The 15,463-nt window shown below is 38.9% G+C and overlaps 1 protein-coding gene across 4 annotated transcripts in view; it reads left to right on the forward strand.

Moving 5' to 3' along the window:
* The first annotated feature begins 2,628 nt into the window (after positions 1–2,628).
* FAM124B (family with sequence similarity 124 member B) overlaps positions 2,629–15,463 on the forward strand; it is a 58,975-nt gene continuing 46,140 nt past the window's right edge. For all 4 annotated transcript variants that reach the window (XM_056808196.1, XM_056808197.1, XM_016425283.2 and 1 more), the window contains exon 1: positions 2,629–3,034. The gene's annotated coding sequence lies outside the window, so the exon portion shown is untranslated. The remainder of the gene's footprint in view (positions 3,035–15,463) is intronic.

The following is a 15,463-nucleotide window of genomic DNA, read 5'->3' on the forward strand; positions in this document are numbered from 1 at the left end:
CCTCTTTGCGGGAGTCATCCTGCTCCCAGACCAGGTTGGGAAGGAAGACCGCTAAGGATTGTGGGAGAATTTCCCTTAGCCTGAATATTACAGGACCCCAAAATAGTGTGATCCCAAATGTTTTGAAGGGTAACTCAGAAAAAGGAAAAGAACTTGGGTTGTGGAAAAAGTCTTTCTTTTTTTTTTCTCAACATGGTCAATATTATTTTCTTTACCCATCATCAAATAATAACGGGTAGATGTTCAGATATTGGCGTAAGAGCTACCAAAACCCAAAACAATGGCGTTAGATCTATGGCCTCCGCAACATAACGCGTATGTGAAAGAAGATTCCCAGGAGACAACTCATAAGTGAAGTTGCAACAATTTAGCCTAAATCTATTTTCAGTGTTCTCCTCAAATCACTTCCAGTACATTCGAACCATATTGCATCATAGCATGATTTCTTGATTCATTTACAATGTTGTGATTATAAATAGATGCGCTGAAATGCATGTCAAGGGGTTTCAAAGCTGGAAGTACTAGAATATAGGACGAATGCAACTTTCTTGTCCCTTCCCTTCCCTTCCCTTCCCCTTCCCCCTTAGAATCAATACTATGCATTGGTTCCAAGGCAGAAGAGTGGTAAGGGCTAGGCAATGGGGGTTAAGTGACTTGCTCAGGGTCACACAGCTAGGAAGGATCTGAGGCCAAATTTGAACCCAGGACTTCCCTTTTCAGGGCCTGACTCTCAATTCAGTGAGCCACCCAGCTGCCCCTGAGAATGCAACTTTCAAAGGTTCATATGGGGGGGGGGGGAGCATCATACTATATTCGGACTAATAAGGTAATATTTAATGGTGCAGATAGTTGGGATTTTAGCCGGATGACCTTCTCTCTCAGAAAAGTAAAGTGGCCAAGCTTTTGGCCCTCACCTCTTGCTTTTTACCTCCCTTGAAGAAGGGGATAGGGAAGAGTCTAGCGACAGCTATTCTGCCTTCCTCAAGCCACAGAATGGCACTTCCCATGCCATGTGGGGAACAGCCTCACTACACAAGCAGAAGGAAGAACAGTTCCTACCCTCATGGAGATTGTGGTCTAATGTTCATTCTAATAACACATAAAAGAAAGCTGAAAAATGGGGAGTAAGCTGGGAAAAGGAAGACATTTATATAGTGGCAAAGTCCAGGAGGTAAGAAGCAGAGCCATGAGGAATCAAGGATGAGTGGCTGGGCTCTCACATTCCTGCACTTTGTGGCCCTTGGCTATGTGAACCCAGAATTTAGTCCATAGATTGATTCTCTTCATTTCTGGCCAAATAGGAATTCAACCTGACTCTAAGCTGCATATGGTGCACAGTTATGTCCAAATGAGTGGCAGCAATTGCAAAAGGCTATAGAAACTCTGAATAGGAAAAGATCATCCAGGACAGTAATTATATCATGGCAGGAGTGAGTCTCCAGTAAGTTGTACATTGCAGGATGAATGAGAAAAATTTACATAGGATGAAAAAAAAATTAAAAAGTAGAGAGAGAGGCAAAACTGTTGCCATTAATTCAAACAGAAGGATGTTCAGGAAGAGGAAGAGAGGTTCCCCACCAGGGTAGAGGATTCTATATAAGAGTAGTTATTATAAAGTTAGAAAATTAAGTCAAATTGCTTTTGGCTTTTAGTGGCAGGCCAAAAAAATTTCTACTTTATCCTATATACAGTGGGAAATCACTGAAAAATTATTTACCAGGCAAGTGTTGTGACTAAAGGAAATTAAAACCATAATTTTATAGTGCTTTACATAATTTATCACACACATTATTATTGTTTAATTCCTACAACAACTCTGTAAGATAGTTAAGGGAAGAAATCCTCCATTTATCAACGAGGCAGCAGCAATCTTGAATTCTTCGAGCTTTTTCTTAAAATGGCTGTTTTCTTCATTGTTGATATTTTTGTCTAGGGAAGAAGGCTATGTAGAAATATAATGGTGATCATATTATATATAAAAGAAAACAAGGAAAAGAAAATAGGAAGCAGGAAAACATCTAAGTACTAAATTCCATTCTTTTTCCATTTACTGAGGTAGTTGGTTGCAGTGAGTGGAAAGAGGAAAATTTGCAAAGAAAATTACCAATTTTAAATCACCCTCTTTGAAAACCTGGCTCTGTCTCCTCTTTAGCGTTTTTCAGCCTCAGTTACCATATCTGTAAAATGGGAGTACAATCTGAACTACCTACTTCTCAGAAATGCTATGCAGTCTCTACCTCACGAACCATTTTTGATCCCATTCGAAAGGGAACCCGTGATGACCAGCGCGAAGGGTGAGTCCATGCTAATTTTCTGTGCCAACCCCCAAACGTCCAGGATCAACAGGATCAGTCAAGCACAGTGGGCAGCTCAAGAGCCTCAAGCAGACAGCCTCCAGCTCAGTCCAAGGTAGTGGCGTAAAGGATTGCACTAGTGGCCCCAGGTGACCTTGACGCACTGAGGGATCAGAGGGAGATCTATGCTCCTGCGGCTGTCCCTGGCCCTCCCTGGGTCTGGCAGAAGGGTGAGTGAGCCGCGGTCCAGTCCCGGTCTGGGGTCAGGGCGGCGCTGTTAGGTAGAAGGAGGAGCTTCAGGCGCTGTGGGTGGAAACCTAGAAGAACCCCGGGGCCAGGCAGGGAGCGGCCGAGGGGTCAGCAGTGCCGGGTTACGCACCCGGGATCTGTCTGTCCTCGGCCCTGTGGGCAGGAAAGTGTGTGCGTAAGTGAGGAGGAACAGAGGGGGAGCTCGTGGCAACAGAGCTGGGTTCCCAGGCTGACCCTGAGCCCCCAGGTCCGGGCGCATCCCACGCCTTGGGTCCTTTTGGAATTCTGCTCTGGCTGAACCCGGCGAGTAACTAACTGCACGGCAGCAGGTCTGGCGTCATCACGGACCGAGAAGTCCCGGCTCTGGTCCCGGCTCGGAGTTGGCTCTGCAGAATCTTGGAAAATTGCTGCTTTTGAACAAATCCAAAGCGCTACCAACTGCATCTGGAAGAGACGCTGCGTGTCCAAAGCTGCTTCCCAGCGGGCTCGAGGTGTGTTTGGCCAGCAGATGTGGTCTTTGCCTCTGCGGTAGGGAGGGCGCCTTGCCTTGTCTTCTCTTGTCAAACGGGTGTGGGGACGCCCCCTTCTTTGCAGTTGTAGTCTTGGTGCCTCTTGGCTGTTCTGATTCTTTTTCTCTTTAAATGGGCCAATATCCCCTGTCAAAAGGCCACCCCGAGGAGAGCAGCTGGATGGCTCAGTGTATTGAGAGCCAAACTTAAAAATGGGAGGTCCTGGGTTCAAATCTAGCCTAGGACACTTCCTAGCTGTGCGATCCTGCGCAAGTCACTTAATGCCCAATGCCTAGCCCTTCTGTCTTGGAACCAATACACAGTATTGATTGCAAGACAGAAGGTAAGGGGTTAAAAAAATACAATAAAAATAAAGGCCACCTCACAAACGCACACAACCACTAAAGACTTCATTCCTTTAAAAATACCCTTAGTTACCTTGATGAGAGGCTTTTTTGTAATGGGACACAGGTTTTTTCCCAGCTTCCTCCGCAATCAAGTTTATTTATCTGATCATTAAAGAGCAGAGACCAGAATCTCGTTTGTCTCTCTAACAAATAATGGCAGGAAAATAACTATGGGAACTGGCAACCTTACTTTTTATTAATCTCCATTCCCTGAGTATTTAAGAAATTGGCCCTTTGATTTACAAAAACAAAACAAAACAAAACTTTAGAAATGATAATTTTCTTCTTCCTACTGGATTTCCAAGTGGTTTCCTGTGTTCTTTTATTTGCCATCTATCAGTCCTTAATTATGAGACCAGGTGTATTGACTTTCCCCCACCCCATGATTAAATTATAGGCTCTAATCCCTTCAAATTGTCAGATTAACAGAAATGAAAACAGTTTCTAAAGATTTCAGAACTCATAAGCTGATATCTTTAGAAGACTAATAATTAAACGGGCCTCCTGCCTCTTGGCAGAAAGGTGATGGACTAGAGATGCAAAATGAAATAGAGCCAATGTATGGATTCATTTTGCTTGACTGCTTTTATTTATTACACGGGAGAGCTCCTGTGACTAAACTTGGGCTTAAAATAAAAGACCAGAGTTTATTTAGTAAGGAAACCTACAATACTGGAGCTGTTTGGCAGGTTCTAAGACTAGACCTGGAAGGAAAGAAATTTAAGAAACCAGAGTAAGAGATTTCAGCAGCTAGTGGTTTTAGCCAAAAACAAAACAAATTCCCAATACTTAAAACTTATATATGCATATATAAAGACTATATTTTGGTGCTGTAAATGTTATATTTTAACCCATTGAAGAGAATGCCTGGGAAATGATTTTAAAGGGTTTGTTGGTTTTTTATTTTTTTTAGGAAATCAACTTTTTGGGAGCAGTGGTCAGAAAAATATACCCCAAAATGAATTCCCTACAGTATAGCCACAGTAGAAATGAAAATGTGGAAGGGGAAAGGAGTGTGCTGTTCTGACTCTATCTACCAATTCATAAGAAAGACTTGGAGTAAATAGATTTAGTAGGTAGGAAACTTCAGTTAGAGCATGGTCAAGTAAAGAAAACATAAAGAGAAGCTCCTCTATTTTAAGGCAAAGGCAGAAAGACAGACGTTTAAAGCTGCAGATTAGATCTGGAATATGGAAATAATCTTGGCAATGATTGGGCCAATGAAAGAATTTAGAAGCCTCTTAAGTGGTGAAACAGTTGATAGAGTAACCAAACATGAAAATGTGTGTGATTTTTAACACATCATAGGAAATATGTTTATAGATTGAGCAATAGGTGTGACCGTACATTTCTTTTCTGTAAACTCATTTTGACACAAACCTCGGTACTGCCATGGTACAGATTGTAGACCTGGAAACTGATGACTGTCAGGGTGGCGTATGTTGTCAGAAGTCACAAAGCTAGAAAATGGCAAAGCCAAGATTCCAACCAAGCCTCTAAGACTCTCCCTATGATGATAACTCCCACCTTTTCTGCTTAACTGCGAAGAAAATGTCCCATCAGAGCCATGTTTATCATTCTTTGTTTCTGATTTTGCCTTTCCATTTGTTTATCGAACTACCATTGAGTACAGAACTTTATATTACTGTAGGTACGGTAGAAAATGAAATGCTAATTGGCACATAGAGTTGCTCTCCTCGAGGACCTTTTAGTCCCAAGTGAGACGTGGAATGAATCAGACTAATCTATCTACGAGTACAAGAGTCATTGTTGTAATACTGTTGTCTTTCTTCACTCTGGAATCCTGTCCTAAGTGAGGCTGCATCATAAATCTGTTGGTAACCAAAACTGTTGGTTTGACTTTGACCTAGTCCTCCAGGCTGAATAATGCCATAATGAATTCCAGTGTATAAACTCCAATGATAAAGACATAAATGGCCCTGAACTATCGCTAGGGTAAAACACAGAAGTACCTAATAATCTAGGAGGTTAGCAGAGAATGTGCTGGTACCATTGAGCCCAAGTAGGTGGAAAGATTTGGTACAGAAGGAGAGGCTCAAACTGGGTTTGAGGGGGGAAAGGAAAGGAGAAGAAATGAAAAGTGAGTGTTTGAGATGAGGTCCACCAGCATGAATAATGTTCTAGAGCTAAGATATGGATTTAGAACTGGAACAGACCTTAGAAGACATCTAGTACAATTCCTAAGGGCAGGTAGGTGGTGAAGGGAGTAGAGTGCCAGCCCCGGGGTCAGGAAGATTCGTCTTCCTGACTTGAAATGCGGCCTCAGTCACTTACTATCTGTGTTACCCTAGGCAAGTCACTTTACCAGATTTGCCTCTGTTTTCTCATCTGTAAAATGAGCCAGAGAAGGAAATGTCAAACCATTCCAGTATCTTTGTCAAGAAACCCCAATGGGGTCATAAAGAGTTGGACATGACTGAACAATAAATCTACTTCCTCCATTTTTACAGATAAGGAAACTGAGGTGTAGAGAATTTAAGTAATCTCTGAGGTGTTGAGGTTAACTTCCAGGTCACACAATAGATATTTAAATATTATATTTCAAATGAATACGAGTAAGTATAGTGCTGAGATATGAGAAGTGCTAGCTGCTGAATTAAGGGGTTAAGTAGATAATTGTAGAATGGTCTTAAAATATGTGGTCAGTAGGATTAAAGGGGCAAATAGAAAAGAAAAGAAAGTTGGGTTAATTGAAGATAAATACAAAATTATATCTTGTTTTCCAATTTAAAAACATTGTTATATCCAATTTATAAATATATTCAACCATATGTATTAATAAGGAAAAAATTATTTCTCTTTTGACTTAAGGTCATAGAATTGAAAGGAAGTTTAGAGGCTATCTGGTTTAATCTCCCAACTAGTACAGGAATTACATATAAAATATTCCTAGTAAGTAGCTAGCCAGCCAGCCTCTATTCAAAACAATTTCATAGGAAAAGATGCTTACCATCTCAGAAGGCAGCCAATTCCTTTAAAAAAAAAACAAAAAAAACCCACTAATTACTAGAAAACCCTTTCTTATGTTTGAGCCAGAATCGGCTTCCTTGAAACTTTCCATCTTTCCCCTTGGTTTTCTTTCCTTCTGGAGTTCTATGAAACTGATCTTTTCCCCACATGATAGCCCTCCAGACATTTAAAAATGATTGTAAATCTTTTCTTTTCAGGCCAAATATCCCCAGGTCCTTCAGGCTCTCCATATATGACATGATTTTCATACCCATTACCAGCCTACTTGCCTTCCCTTGATAGGTCCTAGTTTGTGAGGAATCTTCTTAAAATGGAAGTCCCAGAATGGAGCATAGTATTCCAAATATGACCTATCTGAGTACAGAGTGCAGTTTACATTGTGCGCTTTACTTTTTATTAAAGAAGCCTAAGATGACATTTACTTTTGTTTGGGAAACTAAGTTATATATATATATATATATATATATATATATATATATTCTGTCTCATATTGAGCTAATGAGCTACTAGAATTTAAATATTTTCCATGTCAACTCCTGTTAAGCCAAGTAAATTTCCCCCACCTACTATTTTTGCCATTCATTTTTTGAACCTAAGCAAGGACTTTACATTTATTACTAAATTTTCTTTTTGTTATAGTTCATTATTCTACCCTATCCAAAAAATGTTTGGATCTCAATTCTGTCATCTAATATGGCAGACATCTCTGCTAGTTTCATTTGTAATTTTTCTTCTTGGAATACTGTTCATTAAAAAGTGATTAGGAAAAAATTTGAAAGAAAAAGACTTCAAGAAATCATATTTCATTGTGTTGATGTGAGCTATGGCTATTTTAGTAATTCTATAGTTATAATTCTTATGCTTTTAAAAAGAATTAGCTCGAGATAGCAATGAAACTGACAAAGCACTGACATGTCAATGTGTTTATGGGATTTTTTTCAGTTAGTATGGTAATTTGGCTCTACAGAAGGTAGAAAATTGATAAGAAGATTGAAGATTTAAATTAAAATTTTTCTTTTAAAAGCTTACTTATGCATGCCTCTATCTGCTAAAATGCAGCCAATCCTGGTTTTCCTCATGAACTCTTCTTTCCTGTGTTTCTGTTTCAAATCGCTTCTCCCTTTTCTAGCCTTGTATCAGTTGGCAAACTCTTCATTCCTTATAAAACCATGTCTCTAGGATGACCATGTTATGTCTACATGACATGTAGACTGTAGACTGAAGAAATCAAATTAAAATCTTGTTTAACTAGAATAGTTACAGCACCCCACATTTTGAATGTTTGGACTTTCTGGTCATGAAATGACAGAATCTCACGGTGAATAGGAACCCACATCTGAACGAAAATCATTGACAGCCTACTCGGCAGTTGGTCATTCAGCCTCTGTTGGATAGTTTCTAAGAGGAGCTTCCCAAGAGTGCCTCTAAAAGACTGTCGTACTTTTGAATAGCTCAACTTGTTAGGATACTGTTCATTACATTTTGACTCAGTTTATCTCTTTTTAGCTTCAGCCTCTTGCTACTATTTCTGGCTTCTGCAGCCAAATTAGTGTAACCCTTCTCCCATGTCATATACTGGTCCAGACCTATGATAGCATCGATGTAGGGAACATTAGGTAAGGGAGCTCTCAATAAGGAAATTTTCACTCCTAAAGCAGATGAATGAATGAATAAATTGGCACTTATGTATAAAACATTGTACTAAGCACTGGGAATACAAAGAAAGAAGTCAGATAGTATCTTCTTTTTAGGAGCTTACTTTTAAATGGGGAGAGAATATATATGGTAGGTTTCAGTTGTGAGACAGATGGAGTAGTCCTATGGTCCTTAGGGTCCACAGCAAAGCACATAGTAAGTCATTTCTCCTCTTAAATGTTATTTCCACCAATAAAAAGCATATGTTTCAATGTTGAACCATTTGACAATGCTGAGAACTTTAGTAGCAAGAATTTTACTTTTTGGTTCTTCTATAGATGTAACTGTAGCACCTACAGAACCAAGTGCCAGGCTGCCTTTCCACTGGAGTTTTGTTCTAGGGTGATAGCTATGGACATTGAGTGGGAAGCGTTGCTATGTCAAAGGCTCTTGGGGTCAGGGATTCTAGCCTATCTCTAATGGGATTTGAGGGAAGATGGTGGTCAAAATAGTGGCCTTGCTGCTTCAACTAGGCTGACTTTCTTGTGTTATAGGTGGCAACTGGTTGGCAATTAATGGGGTAACTGACCCTTTCTCCACAGGAACTGCCTCTCCCAATGATGGCTGTGAGTACTGGGTTGTGAAAGGATGACTGGTAGGTCCAATTGGCAACCATTCTGCAATATACATCTTAGAGGGCTTCGGGGAAGAAGAGAGATTACGTGATTTGCTGACAGTCACATAGCTAGTATTTGTCAGAGGCAAATTGAATATGGATCTTCATGGTTCTAAGGCCATCTCACTGCCCACTAAATCTGAACATCCATAGTTCTTTGGATGGATCCTTACACTGTGTGATCATGAAGTCCTTCCCCACACTCATTACTCTTTTCTGGGCTCTCTCCACCATATCAATATTATTACTAAGATGTGGATCCTAGATCTGATTTCCAAAATCCAGATGTTATTTAACGAAAGCTGTGTTTTGAAAAACTGTAAAGGAGAGGCTGGAGAAGAGCAAATGTCCCAATTTGGGGGGGACCCTTATAATTAATACCGGGTATTGGTTCTAGGCAGAAGAGTGTGAAGGGCTAGGCAACGGGGGTCAAGTGACTTGCCCAGGGTCACGCAGCTAGGAAGTGGCTGAGGCCAGATTTGAACCCAGAAACTCCCATCTCTGGATCTGGCTCTCAATCCACTGAGCCACCCAGCTGCCTCCAATTTTTAAAAGAGTTGAGAATGGAATCTCCAAATTATACATTAGAGGCAAAATTCTAAAACACGTTATTGTGTTATGGGTAATAATATTGATAGGTAGTTGATAAACATCTTAAAGCAGTTTAATACAACAACCCTCATTTATTTATAGTAGAGGTGGGATAGTAAACAGAAGGATAGAAACTAGAACAATGTATATCTTATCTTTTATCTCCTCTGCCTATGGATCAAAATGGAGAATATGGTTGTTAGATTATATTACTATGCCTATATTAACACCTTATGCTAAATCTCTAATAAACCTTAAGCTAGAATCTTCTTGCCTACTGGAGCTGGCCTCACTAAACTAAGATTAAAATTCTATTTAACTTTCCTAAGCAAAATTCATAAGTCTTTCTTCTTTCAGCCTCCTTAATTCCTTCACTGAAATCCCAAACTGCCAGAAGCCAACTGTCAGAGAGACCTCTTGACAGAGAGCCCAAACTGAACAGTCCCAGAACTCCTGTTGCCTCAACTCCAAAATGGTCAAACTGCCCATCACAGTCCAGCTGCTCAGTCTGATCTCTGAGTCACTGACTTCTTCCCAGCTCAGTATCCATCATAAGATCAGACTCTGAAATCTTCACTGCCAGTAGAGAGAAAACTGAACCAGCCAGCACCTTCCAGCTCCTCTCAGGCCAAAGCCAGAGCAAAATGGAGCTCCTAACTGGCTCTCTTCATTGGTTTTTAGGATTTTTCTCTTAAAGAGATAGAGACAAGATCTGTCCGTTCCTTCTTTTTAAATGACAGTCAGAGCTGTCTAATGCCTCTTATGGAGACAGCATAAAAATTCCTCCCAACAATTGAATAGATAATTGGAGAATAACTGAAAAGATAAATTGTAATCATAAGATCTCACATGGCTATCAAAAACATGCTAGATGAATGGCATTCCCTTTTTCTTTTTCTTTGTAATATAATGAGCATGTACATCCTCATCGCCTTAGTTTGTTCAGGTTAGAAAGCCTTTTTTTGAGTAACAGAATCAGTCAATTACTTAAAGGTGCAAACTATGTGTACACATAATGAACAATATACACTCTTTGCCTGTTAGTGTATTCAGGTTAGAATGCCTTTTTTTTTTAATTAATTGAATCAGTCATTCACTTAAAGGTGTAAATTATGGATACACAATTCCTAGATATATCTATGGAATTAATCAAAGATATAAACTAGGTACAAATTGAATGAAAGCAGATGATGTCACAGAGGAAATATCTGTCAATCTACTAGTAGTGGAGCAGCTCCAGCCAAGCTCCTTAGAAGGAATCGTCTGGACGATAAGGGATGATTCAATATGGTAGCCAAAAAAACCAATATGATTATAGGCAGCATTAAGAGAGGTGTAGACTGCCCACCTTGGAGGCTGGAGTCTCATTTTTTTCTGCTGTCATTCAGACCCTATCTCAGGATTGTATTAAGTTCTGGTTATCACCTTTAAGAAGAGCATTATAATCTGGAGAGTGTTGAGAGGAGAGAAATCAGAATAGAGAATGGCCTGGATGTCAAGCCATATGAGAATAAGTCAGAGGAGCAGGGGATATTTAGCTGAAGAAGAGTTTGAAGTGGCATGGGTGCACAATGACATGAGAGCTATTGGAAGGGCCATCATTTGGAAGAGGAAATGGACTTTTATTCTCAGCTTAAGAGAGAGATGAATGAAACAGTTGGAAGTTGGAAAGAGTCAGATTTAGACAGAATGTAAGGAAGAGCTTCCTAACAATTAGAATTATCTGAAAACCAAGAGAGATTGCTTTAGGAACCAATGAATTTCCCCTTGCTGGAGGTCTGTAAGCAAAGGCTAGATGACCATTTATTAGGTATATTGGAAGAAGATTGGTGTTCTGATAGAGATTGAAGTAGATGTTCTATGATATCCCTTTCAACTCTGATATTATTTGATTAGGTCCCCTTCCAGCATTAAATCATATTATCTTAGGCAGATCTGTTTGGGACTCAGGTGATAATGCTGCACATCAATTACGGTGGTACCCTACTACAGTTACTGCTAAAGTCTTTGTAGGACATTGGACAGTTAGATGCCACCATACTGCATAGTGCCAGGCTTGATATCAGGAAGACTCATCTTTGTGAGTTCAAATCTAGCCTTAAGACAATTCCTACCTGGATGACCTTGGGCAAGTCACTTAACCCCATTTGCTTCAGTTCCCTCATCTATAAAATGAGCTAGAAAAGGAAATGGCAATCCACTCCAGTCTCTTTGCTAAGTGAGGTCATGAAGAGTCAGAAATGACTGAAAAATGATTGAATAACAAAAATGTAGGAGATCAAGCTACAGGCATACATGTTCTGAAAGTTACTGACAAAAATCCTTGTTATATGCTTGTTTTATAGTCATCCTTTTGTTAAATATTAACTACGTGACTCAAGCATCTTTTTTTACTTTATTATTCTGGGTTTTGTTTTGTTTTTTTTTTTGGTCTGTTTTCTTTTACAACATGGCTAATATGGAAGTGTTTTGCCTGATGACACATATATAATCTATATCAAATTGCTTGCCTTCTCTAGGAAGAGGGAAGGTTGGAGAGGGAGAGAATTTGGAATTCAAAATCTTAAATACGAAGGATAAAAGTTTTTGTTTACATGTAATTGAGAAAAAATTAAAATAAATTTGGGCTACATGCAGTCTCTTTAAAAATTCTAATTGAAAATTTGACTTGTAAATCTTATGAAAAATATTTTCTAACAATAGAGTGAAAGCCCCATTTTGTTACAGTAATCACGAAGAATTTTATTACCATTCATCCAGCCATTCCAAAGGAAACAAGTCATTAGTGTAGGAATGATTCTCATCAGCTGTGAAACATAGCTCTTCCGTTAGAGGAAAGCGCTGGACAAGAGAGGATGTGAACTTCTGTGTGATTATTTTTTTAGTAAATGGAAATGTTTGACAATTGGCATGCTTTTGTGAGTCACTCATTTGCAGTAAAATTCTTTTCTTTACAAAGCTTCCCATGAATTCTTATTATAATTTATGTAATTGGAGAAATTTAGGTGCATTAGCTTCAGAAGTAGGTTCACTGGATTAACTTTATTCAGTAGGAAAATTTTGATTCTATAAAAGGAGATCTACTTCTTGCTCTCTTTTAAAAATATGCTTTACTGAAATGTCTTTTGTGTTCAAACCAGTCATTTCCTACTTGCACCCCCAGTCCAGATTTTTACCCTTCCTTGTGCCAAAGAAAACAATTAAGCAAAAAAAAAAAAATCCTAATCAGAGATAGTGTCTGACAATGTATACAATATTCTGCCTTGGTTGTCCCTTCCCTGTCTACCATGAAGGAAGAGATTGTATTCAGTGTCTGTCTTGTAGAATTTTTATGGATTTTTCCATTGTTCAGAGTTCAACTGATGAACTTTGAGTGATTTGCTCATTAACACTGTTCTAGTCATATGGATATATGTTTTAGTAGTCCTCTTTCTTTTACTCTGCATCAGTTCAAATATTTCCTCATTTCTCTAAATTCCTTATATGTATGTATATATATATATATATATATAATTTATTACTGTACAACAATATCATCTGGCATTTACTTACCATCATTTTTCAACCATTCCATAGTCCAGAGGTATCCACTTAGAATATTTTGGCATGTATTAGACCCTTTTTTCTGCCTTTGACTTTCTTAGGATCAAAACTATTAGTGGGATCATAAGGCCAAAGGCGGTGGAAATCATAATCATGTTTCTCGAGTAATTCCAAATTGAAATTCATAACGGATGGACCATTCCCAGCTCTACCAAAAGTGGATCTGTGTGTGTGTTTCTCCATAACCCTTCCAACAATGACTATTCCTATCTTTTTTCACCTTTGCTATGTATGCATGGTATAAAGTACCTTTCAAAGTTTTTGAGTTTTCATTTCTCTATTATTGATCCAGAGCATGGTTTCATGGGGCCATTTAGGATTTGCAGTTCTTTTTAAATTTCTTCTTCATATCCCTTAATAACTTTGCTTTTGAGGAATTGGCATTGGTGTTATCCATTTTCTGAATAGTCTAGATATTAGATTTTTTTAGATATTTAGATTTTAGATATCAGAATTTTCTGATTCTGTCTTCATTAATTTTATATGTGCAAAAGCTTTTCAGTTTTATGTCTTCACAGCTGTCAGTTTTATGAACTCATCTCTCCCCTGTTTGGTTATAAATTCTTCTCTCATCTTAGTCTTGAAAGGTACTTGTCATTCTCCTATATTCTTTTATGATATCATTTGTTTATATTCAGCTCCTTCTCCTATTTGGGTTGATTGTGGTGTGTAAGAGGTTGTTCTAAACTTGAATTCTGCCAAATTCCTTTCCAATTTTATCCCAGTTTTTGTCAAGGAAAAAAAATTATTCTCCTAGTAACTCACCCTAGCCTTAATGGCTTAGCATTAAACATGTGATTTAATCATAGCTATTATTGATATAGTACTTAAAGGTTTGCAGAGAAATTTACCTATATGTCTGTATTTCATTAGATCACTACAACCTTATAAGAAGGTATTATCTCCACTTTATAGATGAGAAAACTGAGGTTGAAGGAAGTTAAGTGAGCTACTCAGGGTCTCACCACTCATAAGTATCAGAGGAAGGATTCAATTCAGGTCTTCCTGGCTTCAACTTCAGTATTAATCTATTATATTACCTAATTACTACTAATATGGAGTAATATCATTTTTATCATTTTGGCATGTATTGATCTTAAACAGTGAATATTTTTCTCTCTTTCTTTTTTTTAAACCCTTACCTTCTGTCTTAGAATCAATACTGTGTATTGATTCCAAGGCAGAAGACTGGTAAGGGCTAGGCAATGGGGGTTAAGTGACTTGCCCAGGGTCACATAGCTGGGAAGTGTCTGAGACCAGATTTGAACCCAGGACCTCCCATCTCTAGGCCTGGCTCTCAATCCACTGAGCTACTCAGCTGCCCCCTGAATATTTTTCTAATTATTTGTCTTCTTTATTTCAGGATAGACTATTTTGGCATTCAAAGTCCTTTATCATCAATCAATCAATATTTATTAGGTGACTGCTATGTGCCAGGCACTGTGCTGAGTGAGATGATACAAAGATGCAAAAGATAGTTCCTGCACTCAGGAAGCTTTTAGTCTAATAAGGGAGAGCATGTGCAAATAAATTCGTACAAAGCAAACTATATACAGGATAAAAAAATAATTAATAGAAGGGAAGCATTAAAATTAAGAGGGATTAGGTGAGACTTTATTTGGGATCCCTCCTATCTTTTCAATGTTCTTACACCTTGCTTCTCCCCACATATTCTTGGATCCAGGGACATGAGCCTCCCTGGTGATCCATGAACAAAAGACTTCATCTCTCAGTTCCAGGTATTTCCTCCATGCCTGGAATGACCTCCCCTCCCATCTCCCCAATTCTCCCTCCTAATCTCCTTTAAACCCAAATTAAAATCCCTTCTTTTACAGGAAGCTTTCCCCAATTCCTCTTTATTCCAGTGCCCCCCCCCATTTATTTATACTTCCTATTTATCCTGTACATAATTTATTCATCCATTTTTTTGTTCATCTCTCCCATTTGATTGTGAGCTTCTTGAGGGCAGAGACTCTAGCATCTAAGACACAGTAGATGCTTAATACGTGTTTGTTGATTTTGTATTTATATAAATCACATTCAGTAAAAGAGAGAGAAAATTGGGTTTGCACTCAGTTCATCCTTTCTGCCTCTGGAGGTGGACACCATTTTTGCATCCTGAGACCTTTGGAATTGTCTTGGATCATTGTATGGAGCAGAGTAGTCAAGGCTTTCACAGCTGAGTATCATTACTGCACTGCTGTTACACCATGTGCCCGCTGCTCTCCCAGTTCTCCCTTCACTTGATGTCAGTTTATGTGTCTTGCTGTGATTTGTTCTGAAGCCATCCCCATCATTATTACCTCATCACAGTCAGGTACCACAACCCATTCAGCTGATCCCTTCCATTTCCAATTCTTTACCACCAGAAGAAGAGCTGCCACATTTTTGCACACGAAGGTCCCTTTCCTTTGGCTTCGGCTTTGGATGTACAAACCTCGTAGTGGTGTTGCTGGGACAAAGGATATGGAGTTTGATAGCTCTTTGGGTAGATTTCCAAATTGTCAT

Source organism: Monodelphis domestica, chromosome 8 (assembly GCF_027887165.1).
Source record: "Monodelphis domestica isolate mMonDom1 chromosome 8, mMonDom1.pri, whole genome shotgun sequence".
In the NCBI taxonomy this organism is placed as follows: domain Eukaryota; kingdom Metazoa; phylum Chordata; class Mammalia; order Didelphimorphia; family Didelphidae; genus Monodelphis; species Monodelphis domestica.